The sequence below is a fragment of the Palaemon carinicauda genome, chromosome 29 (assembly GCF_036898095.1).
Source record: "Palaemon carinicauda isolate YSFRI2023 chromosome 29, ASM3689809v2, whole genome shotgun sequence".
Taxonomy (NCBI): domain Eukaryota; kingdom Metazoa; phylum Arthropoda; class Malacostraca; order Decapoda; family Palaemonidae; genus Palaemon; species Palaemon carinicauda.
In genome coordinates this window covers 44,738,460-44,745,675 of record NC_090753.1, presented here as the reverse complement: position 1 = coordinate 44,745,675, position 7,216 = coordinate 44,738,460, and positions in this window count along the sequence as shown.

Below are 7,216 nucleotides of genomic sequence, written 5' to 3'. Positions count from 1 at the left end.
TGGTGGTACTCATCTGCCCCTGAGCATTTCTAATTGTACGTACCGCGACGTAATTGACCCGATGATCTTCCAGGATTTGGGAATACTGTTCATGCTTCATACGAGAATGTAGGTGGCGAGGAATACCTTTTACCCTATTAATCTGCTCCTGGTTGGTTAGTAGCAGAGAATACATTTTAGGTTTCAACGCTTTCACCTCTGCTATTAATGTACTACCAGTTTCCGATTTTAAAAGCCCCAACTTGCCTTTTCTTTCATTATTAAAAAGAGGGTGGTCTTCATCGAAGTTGGAAAAATCCATATACGATTTCAGGGGTTCTTGAGCAAACTCCGAGTTAAGGTCGGGAACTTCCAGAGCAAAAATGAAACTATCTGTGTCAGTGTAAATGAGTTTGACTTTATCACCATACTTACGCATGAGTATTTTATAAAAGAAATAATAGAGATCAAATTTGGCCGCTTCCAGAATGGCAAATCCTATATAATTAGGCATATTGATGACAACCTGCGGAAGGGTAGAAGTGCAGATAACACGGTCTTAACTCAAACGAATGGATGATTTTAGCCGCGGGTTACGGGCCTCTTTTAAGTAAACCGCGGGCTTCGTAACAACCCGACTTTTTTCCGCGTATTTCAAAGGGTTCAGTAAAGTCTTCCCAAAGACGCAGTTACTCATAGCCTTAAAAGCTTTTTTCTCTGTTGATGAGGTGGCCGCTGTCCTCGCTTCGATGTTAGTTTTGATGAAATCGTTCATGTAAGCACTTTGATTGAATTCATAGATTGAATGAACAGCTTCCAGCTCCAGACCTAAGTCCATATACAGCTGTAGGAGGGGGAGGGAAATAAGATACTCCGTTTTACTACGGTGGGTGGCCATAAGTTTTTTGCACTTTACGCCCATCTGTCCTCCTTCCTTCTCTAGCACGTTTTTACAATAGGGAGATAGATTTCTAAAGGCTACTTCTTCATGAGATAAGCATAGGGGGAGTTCATCCGTCGCTCTAGCAACTTCTTCCGAAGGTACTTTTGTAGTGACGAGGAGCCAGTATCCCTTGTCCTCATTTGTGATAGCATTTTCAATACCCCTTCCTAAAAACGTATCTTTTTCTTCATGGGAAAGTTTACGAATCCCACCGGAGGGGAGGTTTCTAGTCATGACTGTTGCGTATAGAGAGTTGAAATCCAAATATAGAATGTAAGAGCTTTGGTGCTGGTCCGGATTAAAAGAAGAATTTATTTCACGGTTGTTGGCTGTGAATGACTGACGAACAACGGAAGTGAATCCCCCCCTCACATTGTGCCTGACGAGATTATACAATTCCTCGTCATAGACGTGATCCAACTCAATGTTACTCATTTTAAGAAAGCTGTCGAAAGCGTACGATGGAAGTGAAACATAGTGTGGTAAATCAAGACCATACTTACTATAAAGAATATCACGCCACCAAATGAGGATATCCCCTAAAAGGCTAGTGTCTACAATGAGGTATAGGAGGAGAAAATCTTTCAAAGTTTAGCATTTGGCAATAGTCCAAACACGCTGGGCGCGTTTATACTCCTCATCCGATAGATCACACCCCTTTAGCCTGTTGTAAAATGCTGATTGAGGGGGTAACTGCCTTTCCTCGAGTTTTGAAAGATTGTCTATATAGTCATAGCAGAAAGGTAATTTACCCCGATTAATTTCAGCCCTACGTTCCTCATTCTTTATCCCGCTTAACATTTCCTCCGTTAATCGTGCTTTCCTTCCATCCCTAAAATATTCAGAAGCTAAACTATCCAAAGAAGACCCTAGAAAGGCTAGAGAGTCGAGAAAAAATAAATTCCCAACAGACATTCGCTGAATTTTTAGTCCTTGTTTCGTCATGATTTTGATTTGGACTTTATCTTTAAGATCCTTAAGGATGAGGCCTAAGTCATAACTCGAATTGTGGGCAAAAACAGGGAGATGTGTTTTTTGTTCGCGGCATGATAAATTACACCGCCTACAGTACGCCCCAAAAAAATTGTTATTAGGACTGGCGTGGTCATGATGTCTATGTTTATCGCTCCCGTCTTTGAATGGTGACTTGCACAATTGGCATACGTCCTGCTTAAGGAATGCTCTCTCATCCTCCTCTGTCACATGAATGGGGAAAGTTCGCCACCGTTTTTTTATTGTCTCCCAACAAGCATTAAGAACGGCTAGAAACTTGTCAACGCAATCGTTTCCGCAATAATAACTAGAAGCTACTCTTTGACCGCTGCAATCGAAAATGATGTAGCAGTACGCTATTGATTTATGTATTGCCTCTACACCATACGCACCGGGATATTTCTCTAAAGCCGATTCCATATCAAAGACGCATATATAGGAAAACTTTTGCGTCTTATGCTGATTTCTAAACCTTACTGTGCTTCCGACGGGGGGAAAATTCAATGTTACAGCAAGTTCACAACTGGCTTCATGGTGTTCTTGCTTAGAGGTTGATGAATGCTGCGATAGGCAGTTATGGCAAAAGTACCGAGGGTCGGGAGATCTTACCCGGGCAAAGGATTTCACGAAGGAATTAAAATCCTTAATGAGGCATGTATGTTCCCCATCTAAGAGGAGGAGAGGGACTATGTTTGGAAATTTTTTCATTCCGCGCCTCGACAATTGAAGCAGATACCTTCCGTCCGCGGATCTTTCCATTTCGTAAACGTAAATGGAGATACGATTTGCCGACTCGAGGCGTGAAATGTCTTCCCATTGGATGGGGAAGGTGATTCAGGTAAAATTAACGTATTCCGAGCAACGTTGAATACTATTTACAGTGCGGGAAATATTTCCCCAGCGGGGTGATGCCTGTTGTTTAGCGATAAAGTAGGCAGCCAGACACTGAATTAGGCAGGAATTCCCAATTCCAGAGGGATTAAAAACCGCCTCACTTCCGCGGACTTCTTTCTTAGGAAAAATGTATGCACCCATTCCAGCCATTACAGCTTGGCGGTGATAAAAGAGTTTAAAACTCTTGACGTCTTCAACTGTCCACCCACTCCCCCTTAATTCACTGCTTATTTGTGGGAATTTATTTTCTATAAAAGTTTCCCATTTATCCAAGAGCTTATTGATTTCACCAGCGTTAATAATCGTCGCTGGGAGCCAAAGCGCCACGGGTTCGTTTTCCGTTTCCCCCAATTTTTGAAAGCTTAGTTTGGTCATACAGGAGTTCAAAAGTCCCACAATCTTGGCTTTAAATGTTTTGTTTTTAAAGTATTTCTGTATTCGTACACTAATATCATCCCTACAAATTACCATAAATAAGGTTGGGTCACCTACTGAGTGGACTGTGAATTCTTCAACAACGTACAGGTAATTGAAGGCTGACTCTCTATTGATGAGGGTGAGCGTGTGTCCTGTGGTAGGTGTCGAGGGAGATCCCCCAGGTATGGGAGGTTGCCCGCGTGAAACTTCTCCTGTTGAGGTTGTAGCAATTGCATGCTGTGGTGCTAGTGTTTTTTCAGGTAATTCTCCTCCACTCGAAATTGTGTGATGAGACGATGTATTTTCAGGTAATTCCCCTCCCGGCGTAAGAACTGGAACGAGAGAGAAATGCTACTGTTATAGTTTTTTTGAAAGGTCTAAGGCAACTTTAAAGCACACATTGTAAAGCCAAATTGTAACACACGTAATGATTATCAATACGCAAAAGGAAACTCCCGAATCTCTATCCCAGATCTTATTCTACTTAATCTCCTTCCTTTCAGACTAAACTCACAATAATCCTGGGGTTGAATATTTAATAAAAAAAAAAAGATGAAGGTACTAAACATTACATTTTTATATTAAACAGTACTTACTTGCATAGTGTTTCTTTCTTTTTTTGATAGGGAGGTGAGACTCGCTCTTTTCACGTTTCCTTTTCATACCGCGTTTCTCTAAAAAGAAAGAAAGAAAAGTAATTACTATTTCACGACACTTAACACAATCACAAAAGTAATCGCTATTTCACCGACACTTAACATAATCACAATATTCACAGCATAAATATTTTCGAAATTTCACTGATAAGGATACTGTATATTATACCTGGCGAGGAATTTTCCATAGTGTAAATCACGAACGCCGACTGCTGGGCGTAACGACGCAGAGGAAGCGCACACACCAAACTGGCGAAGTTGGGTCCCCCCGAGGGAAGCAGTGACGGGAGGTAGACGTTTAAACCGTAGGCGTATCGGAGGGTGAGTTCTTAAAACTGTAGGCCTGGGTGTGCGTGTGTGCGTTTACGCGTGCGCGCGTACTATATATACGGCCCAACCTATGCCTTTGGCGCAAACGCGCGTCTGTCGTCGTGAGTGTACTAAATTCGTCCTTCGCCCACTACTATGGAGTATTCCTACAAGAACGACGCCCATCTCCTGGATGAGGAGATTACCAGCTTCCAAAAGTGTAAGTTTTTCAAAGTATTTTCATTGAAAGTTTAGAAGTCCCTTAAAATAAACAAATATTAAGTACAACGTTTCTTATATTATCTACCCACGTAGTGTGTGTGTGTGTGTGTGTGTGTGTGTGAGTGTGTGTGTGTGACCCTTGATTATATTTCCAAAACTTATATTTCAATGTTTATTCCCTTAGGTGTGTTTACTCCATTGCTGGATGAAGCAGGAATTCGACAAAACCTGGAAAATGTCCGGAAGGTGAGGAGGGACCTTCTAGAACACTTACAGGAAGGAAGGGGTGCTCCTAAGGAGATGCTGGGGCAGTTGGCTACCTATATGGTGAAGCCCCAACAAAGCATGCTATCTTCGACAGTCAAGGATAAACTCATCACAACCTTCAATGATCACGAGTCTACCATACAACTACTGGAGAATGCTCGGGAAGGAATTCTTCGGAGAGAGCTCTTCTACGAAGAATTTTTATCAATAGCAATTAAGAGACGGGAAGAAGAAGAGGGACGCCATAACGATACACCCGTGTTTTTAATAACGAGGATAGAGGAGACGCCGTCATCAACGGGTGTTGATATCTCCATGGGTGCGGTGGGAGCTGCTAACGCGACTTGTTCCGGGGACGTGACCCTGGAGCGTGGAGAGACTCTCTCGGATTCCCAAGCGGTGGCCAAAGCCCTCGAAATGGAAGAGGAGGCGGAGAACATGAAGAAGAAGGCCTGTGAGATGGAAGCGGTGCGGGAGAGTAGGAAGAAGAAAGCCTGTGAAATGGAAGCAGAGGAGGAGAGCCAGAAGAAGAAAAAATCGAAAGGGGTATACAAAACCCCCAAGGAAAATACTCGTCCCTTTAAAAAAAGGGGTGAGAGTAACAATATCCCTCAAATGAAATTCGCGGGAATCAGTTTCCCCGACCACGATGAGTATGATTTCCAAATATTGTAGGGGTGTGTGGAGCCATTAGGAAACTGATGGAACATTTATCGCCATCCAATTTAAAGGAAAATGATGGCCAGAATTATCAATGGGGATTTGTGAGTTGCTAAAACGACGTAAATAAAGCCGATCCGCTTTAGTTATCTATTTTCAAAATATCCTGTTTTATTATCCTCCCATGTATTTTGGTGTGTGCTTATAAACTCATCTTAGACCCTATCCCAAAATATTTTGCTTTTTTTTTATTATTATTATTATTATTATTATTATTATTATTATTATTAATAAACAAATATTAAGTACTAGCCTATGTGTTTTATTACACCTTCTCTGTAGAGAGAGAGAGAGAGCTTTGCCTAATGTTTAAGATTACACGTCTGGGGCAAGTTGGAACAGGTGTTTAGCCCCATCACGGCTTAGGCCTTTGACTCGGGTGTAGAGACTGTCTGGGCATGTTTTACCCTTATCATTACAAATAATTAATCATTACAAATAGCCCAGGTGGGACAACGTAATGGATGGTAAGATGACTCAGTATTACTGTAGACGATGACAAGTGTAGGCCTATCAACAGGTAGCGAACGGGGGCCTCGGGTGTAGAGACTGTCTGGGCATGTTTTACCCCTATCATTACAAATAATTAATCATTACAAATAGCCCAGGTGGGAACGCAGCTTCGGGTGGTAAGATGACTCGGTATTACTGTAGACGCGCTCTCACTACGTTAATGACGAAAGTTAAACCCGTTTTTTTAAAAACACCGTAAACCCGTTTTTAAACACCAACAATGTTTTGTAAACAAAAACCCTTAAATAGTGTCAAACTATCTTTCATACCACTATACTACGATTTCACCCTCAATATTTGTAAACAAATTCCCTTTAATAGTAGCACACTATGAATACGTTCTCAAGGTTTTCTAAACAGTGCCACAGTTCCTGGACACGTATAAACACGTACGTACGTACGTCATTACGAAGAGTTGCTTGATAATAACAAATGGTTACGTCCTCAATGTTTTGTAAACAAATTCCCTTTAATAGTGACACACTACCGTACGGTCTTCAACTCAATGTTTGTAAACAAAAAACTTTAAATAATACTCTACTTCCGTAAACAATTTCCCTTTAATAGTTCCCGTACGTATGCCATTACGAACCCTACGACCTTCAACTCTATGTTTGTAAACAAAAATAATACTCCACTTCCATCAACACCGACCTACTGTCGAAACGAACGTCCTTCAAAGCAATGTTTGTAAACAAAACTCTTTAAAAATACTAAACTTCCGTCAACAGTAAGCCTCTGTGACCTTGGGTGAGTGTGTACGGCCATACCATCTTTTCCAGGTGAGGGCCACGAACGTCCTTTAAAGCAATGTTTGTAAACAAAACTCTTTAAAAATACTACACTTCCGTCAACAGTAAGCCTCTGTGACCTTGGGTGAGTGTGTACGGCCATACCCTCTGTGACCTTGGGTGAGTCTGTACGGCCATACCTTCATTTCCGGGTGAGCGTGTACGGCCACCCCTTTCTGGGGGGTGAGTCTGTGTGGCCAAAATAGTACTACTGTGATTGTTATTCAAATGACTAAATTCAGTTTACCTTCCAAATGTTTGATGCATTTCTAACCCATTTCTACGCATTGAATTTTTCAAAAATTCTAGAAATAAATAGTTTATTATGTTTGTAGAATTTAACTCCTGGCGTAAAAATCTCGACACATATTACCTTCGTTAAATAAACAAAACTACTTTTATAGTTGTAGTATTATTCTAAAATCTTACACTAAACTTTTCCGTAATAAACGTGCAATCCAATATAATTTTTTTTTTTTCTCATATCATTGATATAATCTATGTAGCCTATA